The sequence below is a fragment of the Drosophila virilis genome, chromosome 5, assembly GCF_030788295.1.
Source record: "Drosophila virilis strain 15010-1051.87 chromosome 5, Dvir_AGI_RSII-ME, whole genome shotgun sequence".
Classification (NCBI taxonomy): Eukaryota; Metazoa; Arthropoda; class Insecta; order Diptera; family Drosophilidae; genus Drosophila; species Drosophila virilis.
The window spans coordinates 1,768,639-1,777,004 of record NC_091547.1 but is presented as its reverse complement, the minus strand read 5'-3'; positions in this window follow the sequence as shown (position 1 = coordinate 1,777,004).

Sequence of the window (8,366 nt, the reverse complement as noted above, 5' to 3'; positions counted from 1 at the left end):
CACAGACACGGACACAGGACAACCCGCCCCCCCCCCTACCCCTTGCAGCCAAGCAGCCTCACTCGCCACACCCCACCAAACGGAAATGTAACACACAATTGGCACCCAAAAAAAAAAAGAAATCAACCAAAAAAGTTACAAAATGCAGCAAAAAAATGCAACTGCATTAAGCTGCCCGACTATAAGTTACCCTAGAAAATTGCTACTGAATTAAATTTAACGTATTTTAGCAGAAATTTAAGAGATAATGAGTTAGCTAACTGACCAGATCTATATATAAACAAATAAAAGCTGTTCTAATAGGAAAGTGCCCGACTAATGGATACCCTGAACTTTCTTCGAGCAAGATTCTTGATCATTATATACTAGTCTGAAAAAGATGTGTCGAACTTGTTGACTCTAAGACTCCTAAGACCTAAGAGGTTGGTTAATAAAACGGAAAGACAGACGGATAAACGGACAGATTGCGTATCTGGACGGATAAACAGACGGATAGAAAGACGGATAGACCGGCGGTGGACCGGTGGATAGACAGACGGATAGACAGACGTATAGACAGACGGACAGAGCTGGCTCGACTTGGCTGTAGATGCTGATCAGCATTATATACATTATATGCCGGATTAACCGAATTTCAAGAAGAAACATGAGTTTTATTCATAAGCCTAGAATATCTTTGGTTCTAACTATATCGACACGATAATGCCCGCTATCCGTAACAAACACTTGCAGTAGTCTATCATGCCCTTTATACCCTTTCGTGGAGCACATAATAAGAACTGGGCAACCGAATGCGGCAAGCAAAAAATTTTTTAATATACCATGCAAAATTGCATTCAATTGCGTCTGCCAGTGTACACATGTGTGTGCGAGTGTGTGCGAGTGTGTGTGTGTGTGTGGGAGTGTGCACAAGTGCTGTAAATTTCCTTATTTGCAGCCCAAATGCCGCACACACCCCCGCCCTCCCCTCTACCAATCGAGCAACTCGAAAGAGGGGCAAAATAATACGGAAAAACTTGCACACAATTTAACTCAAACAAAAACGTTGCAGAAATGAAATTTGTTACATTTTTGTTGTGTTTATTTATAAAAATTGCGTTTAAAAGCGCTTAAATTTTCAGCATGTGCAAATAAGTCGGCATTTTTATTCATTTATGCACTGGCCACGCCCCCACCCGCCCTCAGACAGCGAGTGCAATTTCTCGTTAGCTGCTTTTTGAGTTGGTTTTTTGTGCCTTTCTCTCTCTCTTTTTTTTTTTGGGTTTTGTTTGAGTTTTGGCCCGGGCCACGAAAATGAAAACTAAATGCAATAAACGTTTGCGCCTAAAAGCTGCAACAAAAAATCAACGTTCCGAGATTAGCACATATGCAGCACATGGGCGCACGTGTGTGTGTGTGTGTGTGGACGCCATTTTTCTTGCTCGTGTTTTTTTTTTAGCGTTCATTTAATCTTTGTCTGCTGCAGCTGCCGCCGTTGTTGTTGTTGTTGTTGTTGTTGTTGTTGTTGTTGTTGTTGTTGTTGTTGTTGTTGCTTTTGTTTTGTTGTCTTCTTCCTGCTGCTGCTGCTGCTTCTTCCTTTTTTGGCCGTCGCTTTGTTCTGCATTTGGCTGCGCCGCAATTTTGCGTTGCCTACTTTTGTGCGTTCGTTTTTTCGCTCTGCGAATTGTAATGAAATTTTTTCTCGGTTTTTGTCCAAAAAAAAAAAAAAACAACGAAAAGAGCAGAAAAATCAAAAAAAAAACGAAATATAGCCGGGCAAATTGTCAGCGAATTGCAAAAATCGAACAGCGCAATGCTGCGAAATTTCATTTCAATGCAATTTGCCTGTAATTGTTTGGAAAACTGTGGTTGGCTTTGGTATTGTAGCCCCCAGCAGCTTCCAGCCCCCGCTGTCCCCTGCCCACACACACGAATCTATATGGCATAAAAGGCCCTTAAATATGCATATATATCAATAAGCGTACATCTTATCGTGCTTAATTGAAATAGAAAAGATACAAGGAACATGCAAGCAGGATACAAGCAGGATAAAAGCAAGCTACAAGCAGGCAGCAAGCAGCATGAAGCTGACTGAAATCCTAATATTAACAGAATAATAATAAAAATATTTTTAAAAAACAAAGATATGAAAACAGAATTTTAGAAACTGTAGCTAGTTCTCGAACTAGTTGCCGAACTGAACCAGTTCATTTGCTTAACTGAACCACGAGCTGTGAACTTAAACATCTGGTTCATTTATGGAAGCAGTGTTAATATTGTTATTATGACTAATATTACTATGCTTAAAAAAATCATAATACAATTACTAAATGTATCAAGGTATATTCGTTTCAAGCGATTTATATTTATATAAATTGAGACTGTTTTGAAAATAAAACTCAAATGACTTTAAAAGATGTTTCGCATAAAACCCCAACTAATCCACAGACACGGATGACAAACCCTTTTGGGCCAGTTTGAAGTTGTGTGTGAACCTGTGGCAGGTTTTCCTGGTTCGCACTCATATTGGCCAGCCCCGAAATGTTCAAATTGCAAAAAATAACATGACCGCAGGCAACACGCTGGGGGTTGACACGAACGCGAATGCGGATGCGGATGCCAATGGCTTTCATTTTTTATTATGTTTTTTTTTCTTTCATTTTCATTTTCTTCTTTTTTTTTTTTGCGTGCTGCCGCTTAGCTAAGCCGCCGCCCACACTCGGCCCGGCAGCCTTTGGTCTGTCGTCTATATTGACACAACATGCCAATCCGACTTGGCAGGTGGCGACCTTGTGGCTGCGGCTTTGCGGGTGTCGCAGGGCTGCACCACGAAAAATGTGAGCGACAGGGGGCGGAGTGCGAGCAGACAACGTTGCCATATCAACTGACAAAATAATTAATTTTATTCGAGTTTTTTTTTTTTTTTTTGTAGAGTTAACTGTTGACACAGAGAGCGCCGCGCCAGTGCTGATAAATGCCAGCAGACGAATGTGTAGAGAAGGGGCCGGGAGAGTAGCGGGGGCGGTAATTCGAAGTACGTGTGGGAGTTTTGGCATTTGCTTTGAAACGACACGCAACGCATACGCAATTAAATGCGCCTTACGCAGTGTGCAAAAAGAAGTAAAAGAAACAGCACGAAAGAGAGTGGGAGAGAGAGATTGGCAGAGAGAGAGAGAGAGAGAGTGAGCCACACTTGGCTTAAGCGGGGCGTATACGCAACACACGCCCACTTGGAAGTCGCAATTTCAACTTGGTTGTAATTAGTTTTCGCCACAAGTTTTTTTCCACACCAACCACCCAACCCTGCCGCCACCCTCCCCCCCTTCTCACGCTCCATCAGCTCGCCCCTGCTTGAGAAGAGTTTGCGCTCTTTTCTTTGCTCTTCACTTCTTTTGCTGCTTCTTTTTTGGCCTTTAGGTATTTTATTGAATTTTCTTTTCATTTGTTTGTTGATTTTTGGGATTTGCCGCATTTCGTATGCACAGTGGATAAACGGGAACGGGTGGGCGGAGGGGCGGAGGGGCGGGCACAGAAGGAGCAGACAAATCTCAGCAAGTTTTTGTTGTTGTTGTTATTGTTGTTGTTGCTGCTCTGCTTGGTCGCCTGTTTTTCCAATAAATTACTTTGTAATCAAGTGAATTCGAGTGCAACAAAAAGGTAAAGTGCGGGGTCGGAAATGTTGCAAGGACTTCACAAATGATGACTATAATTTGCAGCCGATATGCCAGCTATCAAATGTCCTTATTTGCAGGGGGGTGGGGCAACCAACGCCCAGACGAGACACAAATGATGAACATGCTAATAAAATGTTCGAATGTTTCAGGAAAATTTTTGTTTATGCGGTACGCTGAGAGAAAAATTAAAGCGATTCGCTCGGAAGCGAGAGTTTAATCAATTTAAGTAATTAACTCTTTTTTCAAGTAAGACTTTTATGACTTTTGCTTAAATCAAAATTTGGGTAAATTAGGATATTCGAAAGCAAAGCAGAAATTTAAGCATTATTCAACACTTCACTTTAAAAGAGAGAAAAAATCGAGCTACTCCCAACCCAACTGTACCCAGCATTTCTTAACTTACGCCCAGGCAATGGCCTTAAATCAATCGATGAATGTGCTTAAAGAAGAAGCCCCGCCTCCTGCTGAGGTTTAAGCCTTTTATGTTATATTCTATATGGCATGCATAATGGCTAATACGCTTAACAAAGCCAAGAAATCAACAATAAAAACAAGTGACGGCTGTAACCGACTGCGCAATACTCTGTTCGCAGCAAATGGCTGGATCTACTTGATTATGGATAAAGTGACTGTCAAACCTTGAAGGAAAGACTTTGAAACTGTGAAATTTACCGACCAGCAAAGCCAATATACCTCTTTCGCTTAGGAAACAGGGTATAACAGTCAACTGGCTGCGACAAAGTTTGCGCAATGCATTAGTCGAGGACGCTGGCATATTTGCCTTTTGGTACTAGGCTACTCGGAAGGACCAAAACGGAACCAATGTTGCCATTGAGCAGCTAACATGCAGCTAAATGTGACATCCAAGGACCTGTATGCATATATTTATATTTATTTACGTAATATGACTCTGTGAGTGAAATCTAATTGCTTGAATACAAATTACTTGGGCGAAACAATGCAAAAAAAAGAGCAGAAGCAGAAGCAGAAGCAGAAAAAGCAGAACAACAACAGCAACTAAATGACTGTCAGTGGCAGATGCGGGCGCAATGATAGAATTAAAATTGGACTGCAAGAATTGTAATTATGCTCAAATAAAAAAAAAAAACAACAACAAAAAGCACATAACAAAAAAAACGGCACAAGGGTATGCGCCCGCTGCGAGCCAGAGCGAGAGGGAGAGAGCGGCAAGTTTTGCTTATCTTAATGAAATAAAATAAATGCAGCCAGCAGAGAAGCTCAAGCAGGGGGAGATGAAGAGCCAAGAGAGAGAAGCGCAACAGTGCTGGCTAGCTAAATTTGACAATGAGCCGAAAATATTTGCAATTTCAAGCTGTTTCAGCTGTTTGCTGGCCGCTCAATCGCAAGCTGAGCAAGCTATTTTAGCTATTTTTGGCTCTCTTACATCTCTTACATTAGTTAAAGCTAAAGCAGTTGGCAGCACAAAGAAAGAGCGCAGAAAGAGGAGGAGTAGCAACAGCAGCAGGCAGCGGGCTGTGGTCGAATCAGCGGGCGAAGGGGGCAGCAGCAGCAGCAGCAGGTCGCCGGCTTCAGTCACAAGGACAAAAGCCAGTTGACATTATGGCTGTGTTTATGGCATTGTTTGTGGGCTTTTTTGCCCCAGACTGTGCGCCACTCTACTTGTGAGTGCGAGAGAGAGAGAGAGAGAGAGAGAGAGAGAGAGAGCGGAGTGGGAGTGAGTGAGTGTGTGTATGTGTGCATGCTGTTGATATTATATTACATTTTATAAATTACATTTTGTGCGCAGGCTAATGCACAACATAAAAAGCGAAACGTTGATTTTTGCCTTCACTTGCATACAGTACAGTTTTGATACTCTCTAGGGAATGTAAAAGGCGGGCTATATTCATTTATATAAACGTTATGCTTTTAAAGACTTGATATGTGGAATATATTCGTTATGTACAGGCACGTCACAGTTTGAGCATCTCTTACAGTTTTAGAGCAGTCGCTTCTCCAACTGTTAAACAGCTGCTGCCTGGTAGAGTATTGCACAGTCGGTTACAGTCGATATTTTATTATGTTTAGCTGCTGCTGCTGTACATTAGCAGTCGCCTGCAGTGAGTCCTTCGTCCTTCGCTTGAGTTTGACTTCAATTGCGCCACGGAAATGCATTAAGAAATTCAACTTTGGACCACGCAGCTGCAGTGCACCCATCTGACCCCCCTCCTGCCCCTATCCATCGCCAAGAATGCTTTTAATAGGCACTTGCATAATACACCCATGCCACCAACCCCTCCCACCCCTCTAACTGGACAATGGCTTGGGGCGTTTTGTATGCGATTTGAATGGGCGTGAGCTAATGCGATGTCTAGCCAATATTTCGATTCGAGATGCCATATTATTAGAATGGCGCAATAGGCATATTAGAAATGCGACTATGCGCTTATTCTAAGCGAGGCTCATGTACAGTGAATAGCCGCTAGAGCGAACTCTCTACAGATAATGAAGTTCGCTTAGAAGATATATATTGAAGAAATATTCAGAAAATAAGGAAACAATTAATTAAGACTTCTTTTTATATAGTTTTTATAAGAAAAAAAAAAAAACAACAAACTTTTCAATTTTGGTTGCAATAAATCTCGAATTTGTTCCAGAGTTATTGCGTCTACCATTAGAAAAGTTTGTTTGTGCGTTCTAGGGATAATTCTTATACAAATTAAAGTTGTATAAGAAATAGAGTCCTATAGAACGTTGCATAAGTGGAGTTTTTACAGTATGCTTATGCCTTCTAGGGATATTTCTTGCTGCAAAATGCAGTTGCATATTGGGAGCATTCACTGTACGTTCACAGATATTGATTGAAATTAGTCAAATAGAATGTTCCTTAAATGCAAGTTTTACTGTAAGTTAAAAATCTCAAATTTCGAGTCTCGAAAAGTTTATCTCTACAATAAAATTCTAGTCCCATAGAATGTTCCACAATTGGGGTGTTCACTGTATGTTTATTTTGTGTATTTTATAAATCAATGCATTAAAACGAAACCAATTCAAATAACAGGCTAATGATATGAGAGCATTAATGCACCCAAAAAAAAGGTCCCCCCCACCAATCAATGCAGCCCCCTAGCCCACTCCCCCACCTCCTTGTGGAGCACACAACATTTATATAAATTTGTTGTATCAATTTGTTGTGTGTGTGTTATTTTTTTATGACAAATAATCCGCTTTCACAGCAATTGATGTCAGAATGAATCGACGCAAAATGAAAGTTAATACCCAACAACGGGACAATTGATTGAGGCAGGTGATAAGCCTCAGCTGCGATAGGGCCAACTTCTCTATATATACTCTCTGCCTTTTTTTTCGTGATTAAACATTTCATTTGATGTGGCTGTCGATAAGGCTAATGATCAGGCTCCGGCTCAGTGCCGCGGGCCAATATCATATTATGATTGTATTACACATATTTGGCTTTAATAATACGAGAGGAGAACAAAAAAAAAAAAAGGGAAAAGGTTTTTCTTATCTGTTTGATTTCGTATTAAATTAGTGTCATCAAAATGTGGCCGCAACTGTTGCAATTCCCACGGTCGGGCCCTTATCGGACGCATTATTTACAATGCGGCATTAACAATTTATTAAACAATTTTATGGTGTTATCGTTGCGGCTCGCTGCATTACGCATACGCCGCATGGGCTCGCGCCTCATTTCGCACCCATTCGCGCACTTGTTATGTAATTTCCGTTATGCATTTCCGCCCACTCGCGACCACACCCCCTCGGAAAAACCAGCGCGTAATTTGATTTATCTGCTGCAGTTTGGCAGCATGCACGACACAGTTCATTTCCGTTGACATCGAGTTGGGCTCATCAGAAGTAGCCACTCATTTGGGTCGTTCCCGTTTTCGATATCAGCTGCACAACACACATTATTGAAATTTCAGTAAATTTATGTTTTAACTTTTAATTGTATACCGCATTTCTTAGATTTATCTGTCGAAAAAGTTGCGTTAGTATTTATTCATTTAAATTGCAGTATTTTAGGGCGTTCCCATTTTCGATTTCAACTGCAAAACACACAAATTTAAATAGGCCTCTTTCTTCAATTTTATGATAATAACATAATTATAATGTAATTTTATAATACTAAGTTTTGTAAGTATTTATGCAAGTTGCATTCAAATTGTTCCAGTAAAATGCCAAATAACACGAACGTAAGGTCGTAAAAACTATTTAATTGCATAATTTTAGACGCAATTCGGATATTAATTTCCTTTGGGGAACTCATGAACTTAGAGCTGAATAGCTTTGGGTTAGGTCAATGGCAGAAGAATCTAATCTAATTCCTTATTAGAAGAAACTTTTTTGGGCAACCGCCTCAAGAAATGAAAATTGAATGGAGACAAAATCTTTGCTACTCTGCATTCAAAATATTAGTAAAAATAAAAATAATGATAATAAAAAATATAATAATAATAATAAAATAAATATACTTGCTTAACAATTGAATCCCAACGTTTTCTCCTCAATTCCGACCGCGATTTCCATTGCCAGAATGCCGCTGCAGTTGTTTCGCAATTCATTGTAGCCTACTTATTGGCGCTGGGCAATTTGTTATCCTCGTCTCGCGCGCATTGTTCCGATTGTTCGCTCAGCTGGAGCCTGGCTGCGAAATTGGCTTCAATTATGCGCCGCATTATGAAATTATGAAAGTAAGTAGCTGCTTTTGCTGATGCTTTTGCTGATGCC